Here is an 18691-nt window from a genome sequence, read left to right as displayed (position 1 = left end):
CTTAAGATCTCTCCCATGAAGGGAGTGAAGAGGTTCGGCAAGAAAGGGAAACTCATTCCCCGGTATGTCGGTCCCTTCAGAATTCTTTGTCGCTTCAGCAAGGTAGCTTATGAGCTTGAGTTGCTTTCAGATCTAGCCTCAGTCCATCCAGTCTTCCATGTCTCTTTGCTAAAGAAGTGTATAGGTGACCCAGCAGTTGTTGTCCCTATTTAGAGAATCGACATTCAGAACAGCTTCTCTTATAAAGAAATTCCAGTTGAAATCTTAGATTATCAGACTCGTAGATTAAGGAACAAAGAAGTCCCTCTAGTCAAGGTTGTTTGGTGAAATCAGTCTCATGAGGGAGCTACTTGGGATCCAGAAGAAGATATATGTACCAAGTATGCTCACCTCATCCCTACTAATTCAGATCAAGCTCAAGGTAATAGTTCCCCTTAATTTTATTCAGTTTCACATTCATGTTTCCAGTATAAACTTGGTACCTATTAACCGTTTCATACTCATTCATGCATTCATGTGTTAGTTGTTTCATGCATCAGATATGTACGAGTTCAGTACGTTTAGCATGTCAGTCATGAGATCAAGTTTTAGTTCTTCATGTTCAGTTTAGGTTCTATTGTCTTGTATCCCTTCTCAGTAAATTCTTATTCGAGGACGAATGGTCCCAAGGGGCAGATATTGTAATACCCCTCATGTTTCTAAGCTAGGAAGTGAATAACTATTCCTACGTATGAAATATCCTATCCTATGATTCATACTTGAGTACATGACTTACAATGAATATCCTAGTGATAGGATAGCTTATGATGCATTAAGAATGTTAATATAAGTCACTTAAGGTAATACAAGCTAAGAGTTTTTGAATCCATCAAGTTTTAGTATTCGCTTGTGCAAGGGCCATCTTCGAATGACTATAACTTAATGTTAATGTGGTATTTTGGCTGATTTAGACCCACCAAATTGTAGAGAATCGAATTGATTTCCAACGATACCAATTTTACCTTAATCCAATACCCGAGCAAAAAGTTATGCCCCTTTTCCTGACAGACAGTAAGGATAGCGATTGGTTAGGCGCCGCCCAACCAAACATAGGCGATTGGTTAGGCTCCGCCCAACCTAGCTTAGGCAATCACTTGGGCACCTCCTAAGTCAGTTCCAGGTGCAAAAAACACTCTGTTTTGAGTTATTTTAAGGGTAATTAAGTATTTTAACACTCCTTACACATCCCCAAACTTAACCCTACGAAATATATAGCTTCTAAACATATTACAACCCTATTATCATATCAATGATCATCATCCAAGATCACTAAAAGAGAAAAAAAGCTAGAGTTGTGTAAATAAGCTTGAAGATCCGATTTCAAGGAAATTCCTCCGTCAATCATCAAGAATCTTCCTTCTAAGGTATGCGTGAGTTGATTCATGGACTCCTTTCATCCATGAAGCTCAAGAACCATCTTCTAAATTTTGTATCATGATGTTTATGTTTTTGGTGGTTGATGTTCATGTGGTTGGAGTTTGATGATGCCTGAGATAGGATCTTTATATAAAAAATTTTGTGTGAGGATATGGTGGTATTTAACGTATAAACATGTGAAATAGGTGGTTGAATGTTTGAAATCTTTATGAATCCACCTATTTAATGTATATACATGTTGTGTGCATTCCCAATCATGTGTGTCAGTTTCCTCCTATCAAGTCCTGGGGGTATTCGTACCCGAAAACTATAGTTGTGTGCCTAGAGCCAGTCATGTTTCATGATATCCGAACTCAAGCTATGATTCCATAGACTTCAGTCAGTCATGTGTCTCAGGAAAACCTCATGATCTTAGTTAGTTGTTAGATATCAGTAACATTCTTCCAGTCAACGGAATTCAGTAAGATTAAGTCATTTATAGTCAGTTATTTCTGTCCAGTCCCTCCAGATGGGAGTAGAGGTTAGCACAGAGTGAACCCAAGGATGGAAACTCACCCGCCAGTTCAGGGTATGATTCTTAGTAGTCATCCTTATGTGTTCCAGAACTACGTAGCCAGTGTAGGTTGAGACATCTTAACCTGTCAGATTAGGGTTGATGAGGTGGCTTAACTTGTCATTTTAGGGTTCCCACCATTCTCATTGAGTACCTGCCAAATAAGGGTCACTCACAGGCTGTCCTTACCCATGGAACGGTATTGAAATCCCTCCTGTCAGGGTAGAGATTGGACCCCATCTTAGACATAACGGCATACATGGGGCATGTAGGTTAAACACTACTTCCCACAGTTTCAGTATCAGTCTCAATAAAAGAACTCAGGGCATTTTTCAGATTTTAGTATATACAGGACTGTCAAATACAATCATCCATGTTATCAGTTGCAGTATCAATCATGACAGTTATCAGTAAACCATATATTAGCTTATAGGTCATGCTATCACGTATTCACGGTCCCAGTTTCTATATATGTGTGTTTGCACTCCCACGTTTATATTAGTCAGTCAGTGTTGTTTATGCATGAAACCCTTTATGTTCAGCCTACCTTCCTCATATACTCAGTACTCCAGTTGTACTGACGCATTTTCGCTATGGTGCTTTCTTTTCATATTACACCATAAGTTCTGAGACACGAGCTCCAGCCCAGTATTAGCGATAGCATTCCAGTTGCAGAGACACAGTGAGTCCTCATTGATTCAAGGAAAATATGATTTGATACATTTATTTATTTCTTCAGTTCAGTTTTACGGATTTAGTTGGAGACATGTTCCTTTAACTCCTTATTCAGATAGTTTAGAGGCTTTCAGATTTATGTTCAGATTTATGTTCAGATTTACGTTCAGACTTAGCTTTCAGATTGAGTTGTTTTGGGCATTTTCACCCACATACTTTTATTCAGTTGAACCTTATGGCCTTACAATTTTATGTATTCTACATTATTATATCATGATTTGTAGTATACAGGTACAGATATCAGTCATGGGTTAGCTTGTGGTCCCTCGGGGTCATGGGCACCGTGTAGCATTTTGGTTCAATGAATCAGGGTGTTACATGCATCTTGGAACACCTACCAAGTAAAAGGAGCAACATCCTCACATCTACCTTCCCCCATAATACAACCCCATCAAAAGCAATGTCTTTCAATCTATAAGACGCTAACTCAACACTTTATTCCCCAAAAACATGCATCACCTATGTGATCTTCCTCACCTCCTCAAGGTATAATTGTGGGTCCTCACCTGCTTTAGACCCATAAAACTCTATTGGATTATCCATATAAAATCACGGATCCTAGAAGAAGCTACATCACCTCCCTATAGATTCACAGCTGTGGCCGCTCAAAACTCAGCATGAGACACAGTCTCATTCAAAAGATCAACAGGTTAGGGTTTCTCATCATTGTTTCTGTGGACATTCACTCTTCAGAGAGGCATTTCTAAAATAGAGAAGCACAAATTATTAGATGAGAAGGGAAACTGTAGGCATGATATAATCTGAAAGAAAGAAACAACTTTTTCCTAAAATGCCTTGTAGCCTCTTGCTATAGATGTGGCGCACTACACACCAATGATCAAGACTCTACTCAACGCGGCTTGTCAGACTCCCTAAGACTCCATAAAACCTTAGGCTATGATACCAAGTTTATAACAACCAGAAATTGCCTCCCGGCACGTCACATGGTGCTTAAGGCTACAAGTAGCCCCAAGCTAACCCTTTGAGCCTATTTCTACTCATAATACTCATTTCAAGATGAAATAATTCAAACACTAGCATAGTCATAACATATGAAAAGAGTTACGAATATAATACTCGGTCCAAATGACCAAAACACTGGAAACCCCAACACAACTATAATCTGATGACTAGTCTGATAAAGCCTCTACTAATCCATGAACTACAGAGTCACTGCGATAGGTCCCCCAACTAACTCAAACTGAACTGTAAGTAATAACATAACCACTCTAATAATAAAATATCTGAAGATAGGTCCTCAAACCATGAGGACTCACCACTAGAAATATACAGACAAAGGTACTTGGAAATCACTGATGAGAGTGGAACTGAGCACCTGAACCTACATTATAAGATAATATAGCACATAGACGTATATGTGGATCAGCACTTGGGAATGTACTGAGTATATGGGGGTAATGCATTTACATAAAACAATATCAATACTCTCTAATCGAATCATGTATGCAATAAGGAATAACTCACATAGTTTGAATAGGTATAAAATGTAAAGCTCATAAATCATGTAGAATGGAGCATATAACACAAATCTCATGAGTCATCATACTTTAACTTTAAAATCTGTACTTTTTTCTTATTCTCATGACTCATAGGCTAAAGGAAACTTTAAGCAATATTTTCAAATCATGCACATATATCATAGAGAGTAAAAATTTTGTAATGCTCAAGAAATTATACCTCTTTTGAACTCAAATGCTTGGAATTCAGAGTCGTATAACTTGGAACATACTCAAAAGCATTTCATTCACTTTAGAAAATATATCATTTCAAACTTTAGAGAAAACATTCTATCCCAATGGAAAATACTTTAGTTTTAGGGAAATAACTCATGTCAAAGATTTAGGGAGGTTCTATTAACCGACATAAACCATGAGAGCTACATCAAGTCTAACGTTTTGTCATCCTAAGGAAGAAACCTCACATTGGGGAGAGGTGTCATCTCTTGCCAAGGAGTATAACCTAAACTCAATGATCACTTATATCGGCCTTAGGCCCAATTATCTCGGCCTTAAAATCTCAAGCCTATGGTGGTACGTAGTTCTAGGGTAAGAAACTATAGTAACTTACCCAACTCAGTGCTAAATACTACTCCCTTTAGTTCATCTCGCTTGTCTCATGAAAATTCACTTTTAGAATAATCTCATGATTTAATAAGAACCCAACTGTAAAATCTGTAATCTCATGTAATGAAGTGGATTTCAAAGATCTATGACCATTAGGTCAAAACATTTCTCAATAATCTCAGAATGCTCAAATCATGGGTGCTTATAGCACAAGAGATCATAAAATTGCAAGTCTCAAGGAGGGCTTAATGAGCCATAATTCAATCTAAAGTTAAAAATCATCAAAATGCATATTAGATAGCATATAGATTCATAAATCATATAGAAAACTATAATTTACAGCAATTTAGCTCAAAATCTCAACTTAATCATTTACTTCAATATCTCAAATAGTTTAACTATTAACTTTTCAAGGATTAAAATCATGGGGTATAGACCCAGCTGCAATTTATCTAGAAAACATGTAAAAATCATGCCATTAGACTTTCATTTCATGTGAAACATCAAAACTTGCAACCAGTAACAATGGGTGAAAAACCCTAATTCAATTTCATGTAAAATCTCATAAATTGCAGAAAATTGTTGTTTATAAGTCTTTGGGCTCAAGGATGAAAGGTTTACCCTAGTTCAAAACCCCACATACCCTATTTTATGAAATTGGATTAACAAGTTTTCTTTAAACTCTTCTTCTTACATTTGAGAGAGGGTTCTTGCAACCCTTGAACTTGGAAAACTCAAATCTCAACTTAATTTGTAGAATCTATGGTGAGTTCTTAGATTTCTTGGAGAAGGGTTTTAGCTTTTCTCTTGAGGGAGAAACCCTAGCCTTTAGATGTTTTGGGAGGTAATGAGGCAATCAGGCTCATTTGGAATATATCTGAGGATTAACAGGGAAAAGACCCAAAAGCCCCATTTAAAAATGACTTAAAATATTGAACGGGGGCTACGACGGTCAAAGCAACGGTTCATCGCAAGTCTGACGGTCGTCGGATCATCCATCGCACGTTGGCTAGAAAAGGAACTTACTTCCTTAATGCGATGGTCCGTTGCAGTCTTGACAGTCCGTAGTCCTGGCCGTCGTACTTGGGCCCAAAAAGAGAGTTACTGCCTTGGTTGCGATGGTCCGAGCGATGATCCGTTGCAAACTTGACAGTCTGTCAGATCATCTGTTGCACCTGGGTGGTTCCAACAACTCTCAGTAAAATGGCCATAACTTCTCACCCCAATACTAGATTTGGACAAAATTGGTATCGTTGGAAAGCTAATTCAATTCTCTATATGAAAAAAGTCAAATTTAATAAAATTCTATATGGTTTAAATACCAATAACTTGGGAAGTCACTTCTCAATCTTTTAGGGTCAAAATTATATTTCACTTGACACGCTCTAAGGCCCAGACTACGAGAAAACTTTACGGGGTCGTACACCAATGAGCTACATTGAGTCCACGTTGGTTCACTAGAAATTTCCACTATTATCCAAGAAAAATGTTGATCGACACGATGGTTGATGCGCCACACTGAGATTGCATCGATTCATATTTTGGATTCCCAAATGTGGTTCAAATGAGGTCCAGAAAATATAAAACTCGTTCGAAAACACCTACTGACATTCCTAAACTTGAACTAACCTAAAGAGTGATATTTTAAGGTCATAGAGGTCATGAAATAGAGTTGCTAACTTATAAAGTTCAAAATGACACTAAGTTTGAATACTTAGCTAAAATTTTCTAAGTTTGGGACCCCTTAGGAAGCTCGAAAGACTGAGTTAAGCTTAGGATTTTGTGGGTTCTTACAATATCTCCCCCTGTGAAACATTCATCCTAGAATAACACTGACTAAGTTGAGAATACTGATAGACTATATTTAGATATTAGACATGTACAACTGAAGCATAATTTCATGACTGAGATTACTGATATACTGAATTAACTTACTGAACATGCATATCTAATGCATGCATAGATAGGTGAACATGATTCATGAATGTAGGACTGGGATTACCAATAAGCTAAGCTTATATAGTGGACATGCATGTCTAATGTAAGTGTACATAACTGTACTGATTCATGAATGCATCACTGAGTATGCAACATTAATTAATACCAAGTTGGTAGCTATATCTTAACATGACACTGAGTAAATTTAAAGAAAATATGTTACCTTGGGTTGAGTATGAGTTTGAGAAGAAGAGGTGAGGATACTTGGTCCGCATGTCTACTTCTTCTTCCTAAGTAGCTCCTTTAACGAATTGATTCTGCCAAAGGACTTTGACTAGAGGGACTTATTTTTTACTCAGTCTACAAATCTGATAATCAAGGATCTCAACTGGAATCTCTTTATAAGAGAGGTTGTTCTAAATATCTATTCCCTCTATAGGGACTATGACTGTTGGGTCACGTATGCATTTCTTAAGTAAGGCGAAATGGAATACTGGGTGCACTGAAGCTATGTCTGAAGGAAACTCAAGCTCGTAAGCTACCTTTCCAAAACAACTGTGAATTCGGTAAGGACCAACATATCGGGTACTGAGTTTCCACTTCTTGAAAAACCTCTTCACTCCTTTCATAGGAGAGATTTTAAAATACACAAAATCACCAATATCAAACTCGACATCTTTTCTGCATACATCTGCATACAATTTTTGTTAGCTCTGAGCTGTCTTAAGCCTTTCCCTGATCAACTGAACTTTCTCTAATTTATCAAATACCAAGTCAGACCCTACCACTACGGCCTTACCCACATTAAACCACCCATTGGGAGATCTACACTTCTTCCCATAAAGCCCCTCAAAAGAGCTATCTGAATGTTGAAATGAAAGTTGTTGTTATATACGAATTCAGTAAAAGGCAAGTGGTCATCAGAACTACCTTTAAAGTCTATCGCACATGCTCACAGCACATCTTCTAAAGTCAGAATGGTCCTTTCTGCTTGACCATCTGTCTGAGGATGAAAGGCTATACTGAGGTGAATTCGGGTACCAAGACCCTTTTGGAATGCCTTCCAGATATGAGAGGTGAACTGAGTACCTCTATCTGAGATAATGGACAATAGAACACCATGCAATCTGACCAACTCCTTAATATAGAGTTTAGCATAATCCTCAACTAAATAAGAGGTATGGACAGGTAGGAAATAAGCTGATTTGGTTATCCTATCTAAATGAACCAAACAGAATCATGTTAGAGACGAGTACGAGGCAAACCCATCAGAAAGTCTATGTTCACTTTTTCCAACTTCCAGGTGGGAATAATGAACTCCTGCATAGACATACTTGGCTTCTAATGCTCGCTCTTAACTTGCTGATATGTAGAGCACTTATCCATATACTCTAAAATATCTCTCTTCATCCCACTCAACCAATAGACCTCCTGTAAATCACGGTACATCTTAGTGGACCCTGGATAAATAGAGTAGCATGCACCATACGATTCTGTAAGAATTCACTGCCTTAAGTCATCTACAACGGGCACACATAGCCAACCCTAGAAGCGCAACACACCATCTCCCCCTTGGGAGAAAACCTCTACTTTTTTATCTCTGACTGATTCCTTCAACTTGACTAGACTGGGATCCCTATCTTGCTTTTCCTTCACCTAGGAAATTAGGGATGATTCTGAACTAATCTACACCCACACACTACCTTTTGTTGAATCGACTAAGCGAACACCTAGTCGGGTAAGCTGATGAACTTCTTTAGCTAACTTATTCTTACCATCCTTCACATGAGCAACATTATCCATCGACATCCTACTGAGAGCATCAGCCACTACATTGGCTTTACCCAGATGATATAGGATACTCATGTCATAGTCTTTCAATAATTCCAACTACCTTCTCTGACAGAGGTTTAAATCTTTATGAGAGAACACATATTGCAGGCTTTTATGGTCTATTAACACATCAATGTGCACACCATATAAATAGTGCCTCCAAATCTTTAAGGCAAAAATTATTATTGCTAACTCAATATCATAAGTAAGATAGTTATTTTTATGGGGCTAAAGTTGTCTAGAGGCATAGTCTATGACCTTACCTCTCTGTATTAAAACTTACCCCCAAACTAACTCTGGAGGTATCACAATATACCACAACCTATCTGAACCATTTGGTAGGGTTAAAACTGGAGTTATAGTAAGTCGAGTCTTCAACTCCTGAAAACTCTTCTCATAAGAATCTAACCACTATAATTGACTTTCTTTTGAGTTAATTTGGACATAGGGGAAGCAATAGATAAAATCCCTCAACAAATCATTGGCAATATCTAGCCAAGCCCAAAAAACTCCTAATATTTGATGGAGAGATGGGTCTAGGCCAGTTTCTCACTGCTTCAGTCTTTTGGGGATCAACTCTAATGCCATAATCGAAAATGATATGGCCAAGGAAAGATACTGACCTTAGCTAAAATTTTCACTTGCTAAATTTGGTGAATAGATGATGGTTTTTGAGAGTCTATAAAACTATTTTGAGATGGTCTGCATGATCATGCTCACTGCGGGAGTAGACAAGAATGTCATCTATCAAGACTATGATGAACATGTCCAAGTACTGCTTGAACACACAATTTATCAAGTCTATGAAGGCTGTTGGGGAATTGGTAAGTCCAAAGGACATGACTAAGTATTTGAAGTGACCATATCGAGTTTTGAAAGCTATCTTTGGGATGTCACATTCTCTGACTCTGAGCTCATGATATTTAAATCTGAGGTCTATCTTAGAAAAGAAATTGGCACCCTGAAGTTGGTTAAACAAGTCATCAATTCTGGGAAGTGGATACTTGTTCTTAACCATGACTTTATTTAGCTAACGATAATTAAACACATTTGAGAGAACCATCTTTCTTTCACATGAATAAAATTAGTGCGCCCTATGGGGACACACTAGGTCTGATGAATATCTTATCTAGGAGATCCTTTAACTGTTCTTTTAATTCTTTGAGTTCTGCAGGTGCCATTCTATATGGTGGAATAGATATAGGATGAGTATCTGGAAGAAGGTCTATTTTGAAGTTGATTTCTCTTTTGGGAGAAACTCCGGGAAGATCATTGGGAAACACATCTGGGAATTCACATTCTACTGACACTGATTCAAGAGTAGGGCTTTCTGAACTAGAGTCCTGGACTCAAACAAGATGGTAGACACATCCCTTAAATATCATTTTTCCTGTCCTAAGGTAAGAAACAAGCTGACCCCTAAGTGCTGAAGTACTACCCCTCCACTCAAGTATGGGTTTATTTAGAAATTGAAACTGGATAATTTTATGTCTGCATTCAACTGAGGAATAGTAGGAATGAAGCCAATCCATGCCAAGAATGACAACAAAATTAGTCATCTCTAATTTTACTAAGTCTAGTGAAGTGACTTTTTGAGATATCATAATAGGATAGTTCCTGCATACCCATCAAGCTAGGATAGATTTACCAACTGGGGTAGATACTAAGAAAAGATCTGCAATAATTTTGAGACGGACTCTGAAATTAATGGCTATATATGGAGTAACAAAGGACAACGAAGCCCCTGTATCTAGTAAAGCATAAACATATAAATGTAAAACTTGTGAAACACCAGTGAACACATTAGGAGAACTTTCCTGATCCTATCGGGACTGAAGAGTATAGAGTCTCTTTAGGTGTTGCCCACTGGTAGCACTAGAAGTGGCAACCTGCTGATTCAGGCAAACGGACTGAGCTGGGGGACGGTTATACTAACCCTAAGAACCTGACTAGGGATAATATCTGACTATGTATCCTGGCTTGGCACACCCGAAACACATATCCCTGCTCTTTGTAGATACCCTGGTGACTTTTTCCATATTTCTAACAAAGAGGATTGGTTCGGGCACTGCTGACACTACCCTAGGGTTTAATGCATGACGCCCTATCTCTGTTATCATCTCTGAATTTTAGAACTGGAGAAATAACTTAGGAAGAATATAGAACTTAGGATTTTAGGCAAAACTGAGAATGATTCCCACCCTCTAACTTAGGCTGTGTGAAGTTAAAACTACCTGTTCTCGCTCTCTTTCTCTCTTTCTTTCTCTCTATTCTTATCCTCCTCTATCTATTGAGCATGGACTATGATTATGGATATGTCCATCTTCTTAATCAATATTGTATTCCTACACTCCTTCACCACACTATTAACCATGCCAAACATATACTTACTCATCCTAGATCTACTATCTGCCACCACATGAGGAGCATATCTAGATAATTAAGTAAACTTGAGAAAATACTCTTTCACTATCATGTTGCCCTACTTCAGATTTATAAACTCCAAAATATTCACCTCCCTTAACTCCAATGGGAAGAACCTATCTACAAAAGCAGTGGCAAACTTCTCCCATTCTATGGACCCTACATCTGTGGCCCTTTCTGCTTTCCACTATTTGAACCATGAGTTGGCACATCCTGCAACTGATATACAGCCAACTCAGTGCTTTCAAAAGCAGTCACCCCTATAATAGCTATAACTTTTTGCACCTGATCAAGAAACTTCTAAGGGTCCTCATCTGACTTATACCCAGAAAAAAATAGAGGGTTCATTCGGGTTAAATCCCAAACCCTTGAATCAGCAGTGTCGGCCAATGGGTTGGCCAGAATAGCAGCTAGATGTTCATTCTGGGCTGCCATAGAATGAGATAGGGTCATGAAAGCCACTCTGAACTTAGCGTGGGAGACGTGTTTGTCCAAAGGATTTATCTGGATGGGCTAGGGTTCTGGCTGGTCTCCTATTCCTCTTCCCTTAGTCCTCTTCAGAGGCATATTTTGTAAATATAAGAGAAACTTAGATTGACAGGGAATTTAAGTGGAGCTCATACTCACTTGCATGACATGAATACTGAAAAAGGGGAAACTTTTCCTAAAACACCTCGCAGACTCCTGTCCATAAGTGTGGTGCGCTATGCACCTATGCACAAGATTCTACAAAATGTGTTTTTCAGACTTCCTAGGACTCTGTTGAACCTTAGGCTCTGATACCAAGTTTGTAATGCCCCAGTATGTACCTCAGGCACTACACAATTCTTATAATCATAAAGAACCACAAGCTAACCCATGACTGATACCTGCTGCAATAACTAAATAGTAATACTACAAATTTGCAAAAATTAGGCAAAAAACACACCATAAGGTTCAATACTGTGATAAAACTAAATACGGTATAACAATACCAAATTGAAATATCCGTCTGAAAGTACCCTAGTCTGAAAAGCCTCTACTATCTAAAATATGAAGTTGATGGGACAAGTCCCCAACTAACTTCAACTACTAAAATAAACTGAATTGCTGAAATAATAATTATTTCCTCGAACTATAAGGACTTACCACTATTTTTGACTGTAGAAGTTCTAAACTGCTAAGGGTGCTCTCGAGCTCGTGCATTTGGACCTATGGTAAAAAATATCATAGCGCAAGCGAAAAGTATGCGTCAGCACTTTGAATGTACTAGTATGATAAGTGAGGTAGGCTAAAATACATAGGTACATACATGGATATAACTAAGTGAGAGTACATGTATGGATACATAAACTATAATTGAGATCGTGATAACACTGAATATTGAGTCTGAATATTGATTAACTAATATTTGAGTATACTGATACTGAATTACTAATAACAGAATGACTGTATCTAACAGTCTTGATTTTGTGGAACTATACTGAGTTCTAAACTAAGCAGAGTGACTATATCTGACAGTCCTGAATCTATAAAACTGAACTGAGTTCTGTACTAAGACTGGAACTGAAATTGAGATTATGGAAGGTAACCATCCAACTGACATGCCCCTTTCTGAATAGATTAGGGTCCAACCTATAACCCCAGTTGGAAGGGTGTCAGTACCGTGCCAAGAGTAAAGATAAGCTAAGTCACCCTAATCTGGTAAGAGATCTGAATGAGATCGGTGGTACCGTTAACTGGCAGGTTGATGTATCAACATATGCTAGCTACATAGTTCTGGAACACAAAGACTGCTTCTAAGGAACACACCCTCTACTGGCAGGTGATTTCCTATCATTACATTTACTCGGTGATGAATACTACTCCTAACTGAATAAACACTGGACTGATTTCTAAACTGTTTTAACCTGGACTGAACTTCTATTAATCATACTGTTCAACTGAACTAAAATGAGTTCATTGAGTTCCGTTGACTGACAAAATACTACTGTATTTTGTTAACTGACTAAATTTACTAAGGTCTGAAATAAATATTGATCTAGATTGGACTGATACTGAGTCAACTAAGTTCTACCTGACTTCTATAACTGACTAAGAGTACTATTGATCATAACATAACTGAAACTATCCTGAGACTGACCATGGCTCTAGGTAATCAGCTAAATTGTCGGGTATTAAATACCCCAAAGACTCGATAGCATAAATTATAAGACATGGTAATATTTTGAAACGTGATAAATAACTACTTGATTATCATTCATGGGACATTCTAGCAAACACTTGCACAACATGAACTTGAATACATGCTAACATAATATAATTTCATTATTTACTTCTCATGAACAACTCATCAAACAGTTGGAAGGAGTTATATATGCACATAGTACTAATCAAAATATAAGCACCAAAATTTTAAGGCTTTAACATGATTTCACATTATAATACAAACATAATAGTTGTTTTTACATAACTATTGCACTTAATCATGGAATAGAAATCCGATCAACATTATAATCATGAATACATTTGAATCCAAATCATGAAAAGTATGAAATCAAGCTACTTGAAATTTAAAGGTGTTTCTTAGACTCCAACGATGGAAGCAACCCTTGGATGAACACTTGACATACCTTGGTCAATAAATTCCTGAAGATTAATGATGGAATCTTGAGCCTTGATTTGAAATCTAATCTCCTAGGGTTTTTGTTCTTGAGTATTTTGAGAAAAAATGAGTATAATTTGCTAATTGAGGGCTATATTTTGTGTAATTAGGGCTAAAGGACATGGGAAAAAGACCCAATAATCCCCAAAGATGCGTCTTTTTAATTACTAAAAATTGAACCATCGATGCAAAGACCAATGCGCTGCGTCAATGGCATCGACGCAATAGCTAACGCGCCGAATCGAGTCTATGTCGGTTCACTAGAAATTTCCACTAGGAGCCAAGGAAAATATTGATCGATGTGATGGCCGCTGCACTGTGTCGAGATTGTGTTGATTTACTATTTTGACTTCCCAAACGTGGTTCAAATGAGGTCCAAAAAGTACAAAACTCATCGGGAAACATCTAATGACACTCCTGATAACTATTATTGTAAGAAAACTATACCAAGGCTAAGTGCTAATCCCACTGGCCTCTCAAATTCATAACATAGGCTCAGAGAATATCCTCAAGCACCTGAATAATTTTCTCAGACTGTCCATCAATTTGCAGATGGAAGGTTGTACTAAGATCCACCTGATTACCCAACTTCTTTTGAAAATCTCTCTAAAAATCTAGAAGTGAACATGAAACCTCAATATCAAATAATAGAAATGGTCACACCATGGAAATGGACTATCTCATGCATATAAATGCAAGCTAACCTCTATGCACTGAAAGACATCTTAATAGGAATGAAATGTACTAACTTAGTCAACTGATCCGTGATGACCCTAATACCATTCAAACCATAAGTAGTATAAGGTAAACTACTAATAAAATACATAGTAATTTTCTCCTATTTCCACTCGAGAAAGGGCAATCTCTAAATAAAACTATTTGGATGCTGATGCTTAGCCTTTACTTGCTGACATCAAATAAAATGAGCTATAAAGTCTTCCAAATCTCTTTTCATGCCACTTTACTAATGATGATGTCTCAAATCTCTATACATCTTTGTTGTGCCTAGATGAATAGAATATCTAAAGTTATGAGCCTCATGCAAAATAAACTGAATTAAGTCATCGATCTTTAAAACACAAATATGACCATAAAATCTCAAAATTCCTTCAGAATCTATGGTGCACCTCTTAGAATCACCACTCAACACCTAATCATAAAGAAAGTGAATCTTACTATTAAAAAATCTTAAATTTTGGTCCTAAAATTTTTCTTGACTTATAGACTTATTTCCTAGTCTACGACTTACCTTTTGAGTCGTAGGGTGTCATTAGGGATCATAGGACCCTAAACATAGCCTTACCATTATGGATTGGCCAAGTTTTTGATATGATTTTGATTGGGTCCTAACAAGTTATAAAGACTCTGTATGAGTCCTCTAGTCCCATCCATAGCCAAGGTAGTGTGATGCCCATAATGTCCTATCTTGCCTATGACTTAACCAAATGAGTTGTAATGTATGAGTATGAGTCATTTGGAATGATTTATACATAGACTAATATGGATTCACATGGTTTCTATCCAAGTTTTGACTAGAGGATATGAGTCGTAGGATGACTCTATGAGTTGTAAGATCTCTCGTATCAACTCGGCGATAATTTTCCAAAATATTTTAAGGTCACATTAGACATTTCCCACTTCCCCAATTATGACCCATGACCTAAAACCACATTAGGGTATCATTGTCACTCTAAAATAAATCCAAATAACTTCTTAATCTCTCTCAAATCGTCGAGGTCAAAAACAATTAGGGTTTCCAAGAAGTTGATCAATTAGGGCTCGAAAAGGTGATTTCTCTCCATAGTTCTGATACTTTCAGGAATGTTACTCTTCCCCAAAGTCTTATTTTATGAAAATAATGTGTTTTAAATGGTTTATGTGAATGGTTTTGGAGTGGGTTTTGTTGTGGTTAAGGGTTTTGGAATGAATATTTCTTAAATTATATTCCTATCATTTGACATGCATTATTCATGCTTTAAATATGTTTTTAAACTTATAGGGTCTATGCGCAGGGTGAATAATCTAAGGGATTGTGATTTCCCCAAAATTTATGAATATAAACAATTGAATTGGTAATAACTCACAGCCCAATTTTATGAAAGTTATTTTAAGTAAGAGTATAACTGCATTGAACTGCTTTCGAAACAATTACATAATATAAAGAGGTTACTGAAACATGATGGTTTGATTTAATAAACAAAGGGAGGCGGCATTCCCCCACCTTGTATAAATGTACAAAGGGAGCTATTTACCCTAAGTTAATGGAATTGTAATGGAATGATGATGTTACCTTATAAGTTTAGTTTGTATGACGATACCAATAGTATATACCTTAAGGTGTGTTGTGTTTTAATGAATGAAAAAGTGTGAAAAGTGTTTTAATTTGGCTTGAAAGTAGGATGTGTAGTTGGGTCATGAAATTTAAGGTCCCAAGGGACCAATAATGGAAACTACGATTGTCAATGCGAGGGTCTAAATAATAGGGTAGTTTGAGTCACCCATGTTAATAACTAGGTTCTTATATCACCTGTGAAATATGTTGGGAATTTTAAGTCCCCATGGTGCATATGTACATATGATTATCCTCTTGTTCATGCAGCAATACGTACTGGGGCCCTTTCAACTAGGGGAAAGTTGGACCCATATAGCCTATGGGTGCCTTCTCATGATGGTTATGCTATATATCCCAGGTTAAGATTTTAAATATATATGATAAGCCTTGTTCCCTATCTTAGTAGTTTATATAAGTATATATGTATGCAGACATGTATGTGAACAAGTACATTGAGTTGAACTGGATTTTTATTTGTCATTACTTTATCTCTATAACTAAGTTACATTCTAGTGCTCAACCCACTAACCATTTTTTGATGTTCTAACCCCACATGATACAAGGTTTGAACGCAATCCTATTTTTCCTATGCAGTGTTAGGTGGATTATTATGATTTGTTTGTTATTTCTGGTGATGTGGTAAGTTTCCATTCTCAAAAAGATTTAATCATTCCATCAGTTTCTTCCATGAATTAGAATTAAATACTTCACATTAATATTGTCATTATCATTGTCATTGTCAGAGTCAAGGGCATGTCCCAACGTAGGTTACTTTCATGGTATAAAGGCTTTGTGGATATTATTGCGGAATTAGGTTAATGGTTATTGATTTTTGGTTATGGATTTTTGGTTATTGACAAACCTTAAATATCTTTTAATTATTAATCGTTCTATCTTTTATATGTTTGAATTTCATTCATTGCTAGTGTATCATGATCCATTAGCTAGGTAAAGGGGGTAGACCCTGATCCTTGTTGGACTTGGGATGCCCTTCATAGCCAGGCCCTAGTTCAAATCATGACAAAGTTAGTATTAGAGCCTAGGTTCATGGTAAATTTGGTATCCATAAATTTGTGTCAAGTAGTGTCTCTTTTATGGGTATGTAGCACACCACACTTATAAGAGAGAGGCTATAAAGCATTTAGGAATATTTCCCTTTCTTATTGTTCTATTTCAAGCTATATTGTCTATGTTCTTGAAACTCCTCTAATCCTCATTTGTTCATATTTGAAATCATGCCTATAAGAAAATTAAATGTTTGTGGAAACTCTTCAGTCCCACTTGGGGACAGCACGGATGCAGATCATCCTACTTATGGAGTTCAAACCTGGTCTAGGGGTACATCTCACGATTGTCCTCATGGAGTTCCACTGGTTCGTTATATCCCTCCTCGGATACCTCAAGCTTATGTGTCTAATGCTGAGTTTTGCCAGTCAATCTATTTTCTTACCTAGTTTGTGGCCTCTCGGACAGAGCATATTACTTATTTTGTTTCATCGCTTAGGTCACTAGAGTTGGTCAGTTTATGAGGTTGAGTCCTCCAAATTTCACTGGTTCAAAGGTTGAGGAGAATCCTCAAAATTTCATTAATGAGATAGAGAAGATTTTCCATGTAATGTGCGTTTATCACTCTAAGGGTGTTGATTTTATCGGATACCATCTAAAAGATGTTTCATATTAGTGGTATAAGGAGTAAGAGTAGTTAAGGGGAGATAATGTTGAGCTAGCTATGTGGGATGACTTCTCTAGTATTTTTCTAGATTGCTTCTTTCCTCAGGAGTTTAGGGAGGCTAAAGCTGAGGAGTTTGTGAATCTAAAATAGGGTAGGATGATAGTGAAGGAATATGCCTTAATATTTCATTAATTATCTCACTATGCTCCTGATCTAGTGCCTATCATGAGGGCTACAATAAGAAAATTTGTTTTTTAGTTATCCTGCTATCTGATTTTATAATGCAAGGTTGCCTTGATGTATAAGGATATGGATATCTCTCGACTTGTGTTGTATATAAAGTAGGTCAAAAGATAAAAGAAGAAGCAAGTAGATATAGGGAAAGGTAGAGTAAAGAGTTTAGATATTGGATTAGGGTGGAGGTCAGTGGTAGAGTGATAGAGATAGTGGAAAATAGCCTAAGAAGAATTTGGGCAATTCTAGTTCCTATTTTATGGTGAGTGCTCTATATCCTAAGCTATCCAGTGACCATAATTTTCAGAGAAATAGTGGATTTAGGGAACAGGGTGCCCGGTCTTAGGCCATCGAAGCTCATTCAACCTCATCTTATCCCTTGTATCATTTCTATGGAAAGGTGCATCATGGGGTGTGTAATGAAGGGTGGAAAAAGTGTTTTAAGTGTGGTCAGCTTGGTCACATATAGTGGTATTTTCCTTTGAGGGTCACTTCTTGAAATAATAAGGTTCATGTTGCTACTTCTTCATCTACAATACTAAAGGGTGCTACTTCTAGCTCTAGCACTGGTCGAAATTGTCAGTATGCTCTTGGCACCTGTCATTACTTTAATTCATCTCTTGATGTTGTTACTGGTATGCAAAAAATCCTCAGTTATTTACCAACTAACAAAATCTAATATAAGTGAAGATGCCAAAATTGAGGAAATGGTGCTAAAGTCAAATGAAGAAGCCAAGAAAACCTCTTATGAAGACTCTAGGCCATTTCGGTGTAAGGATCCTAATAGGGATGCAATTCCGAAATTAAGGGATAAACCTCATTCAAA

Source organism: Capsicum annuum, chromosome 8 (assembly GCF_002878395.1).
Source record: "Capsicum annuum cultivar UCD-10X-F1 chromosome 8, UCD10Xv1.1, whole genome shotgun sequence".
Lineage (NCBI taxonomy): Eukaryota > Viridiplantae > Streptophyta > Magnoliopsida > Solanales > Solanaceae > Capsicum > Capsicum annuum.
The sequence above is the reverse complement of the archived record's forward strand: the minus strand, read 5'-3'. Positions refer to the sequence as shown.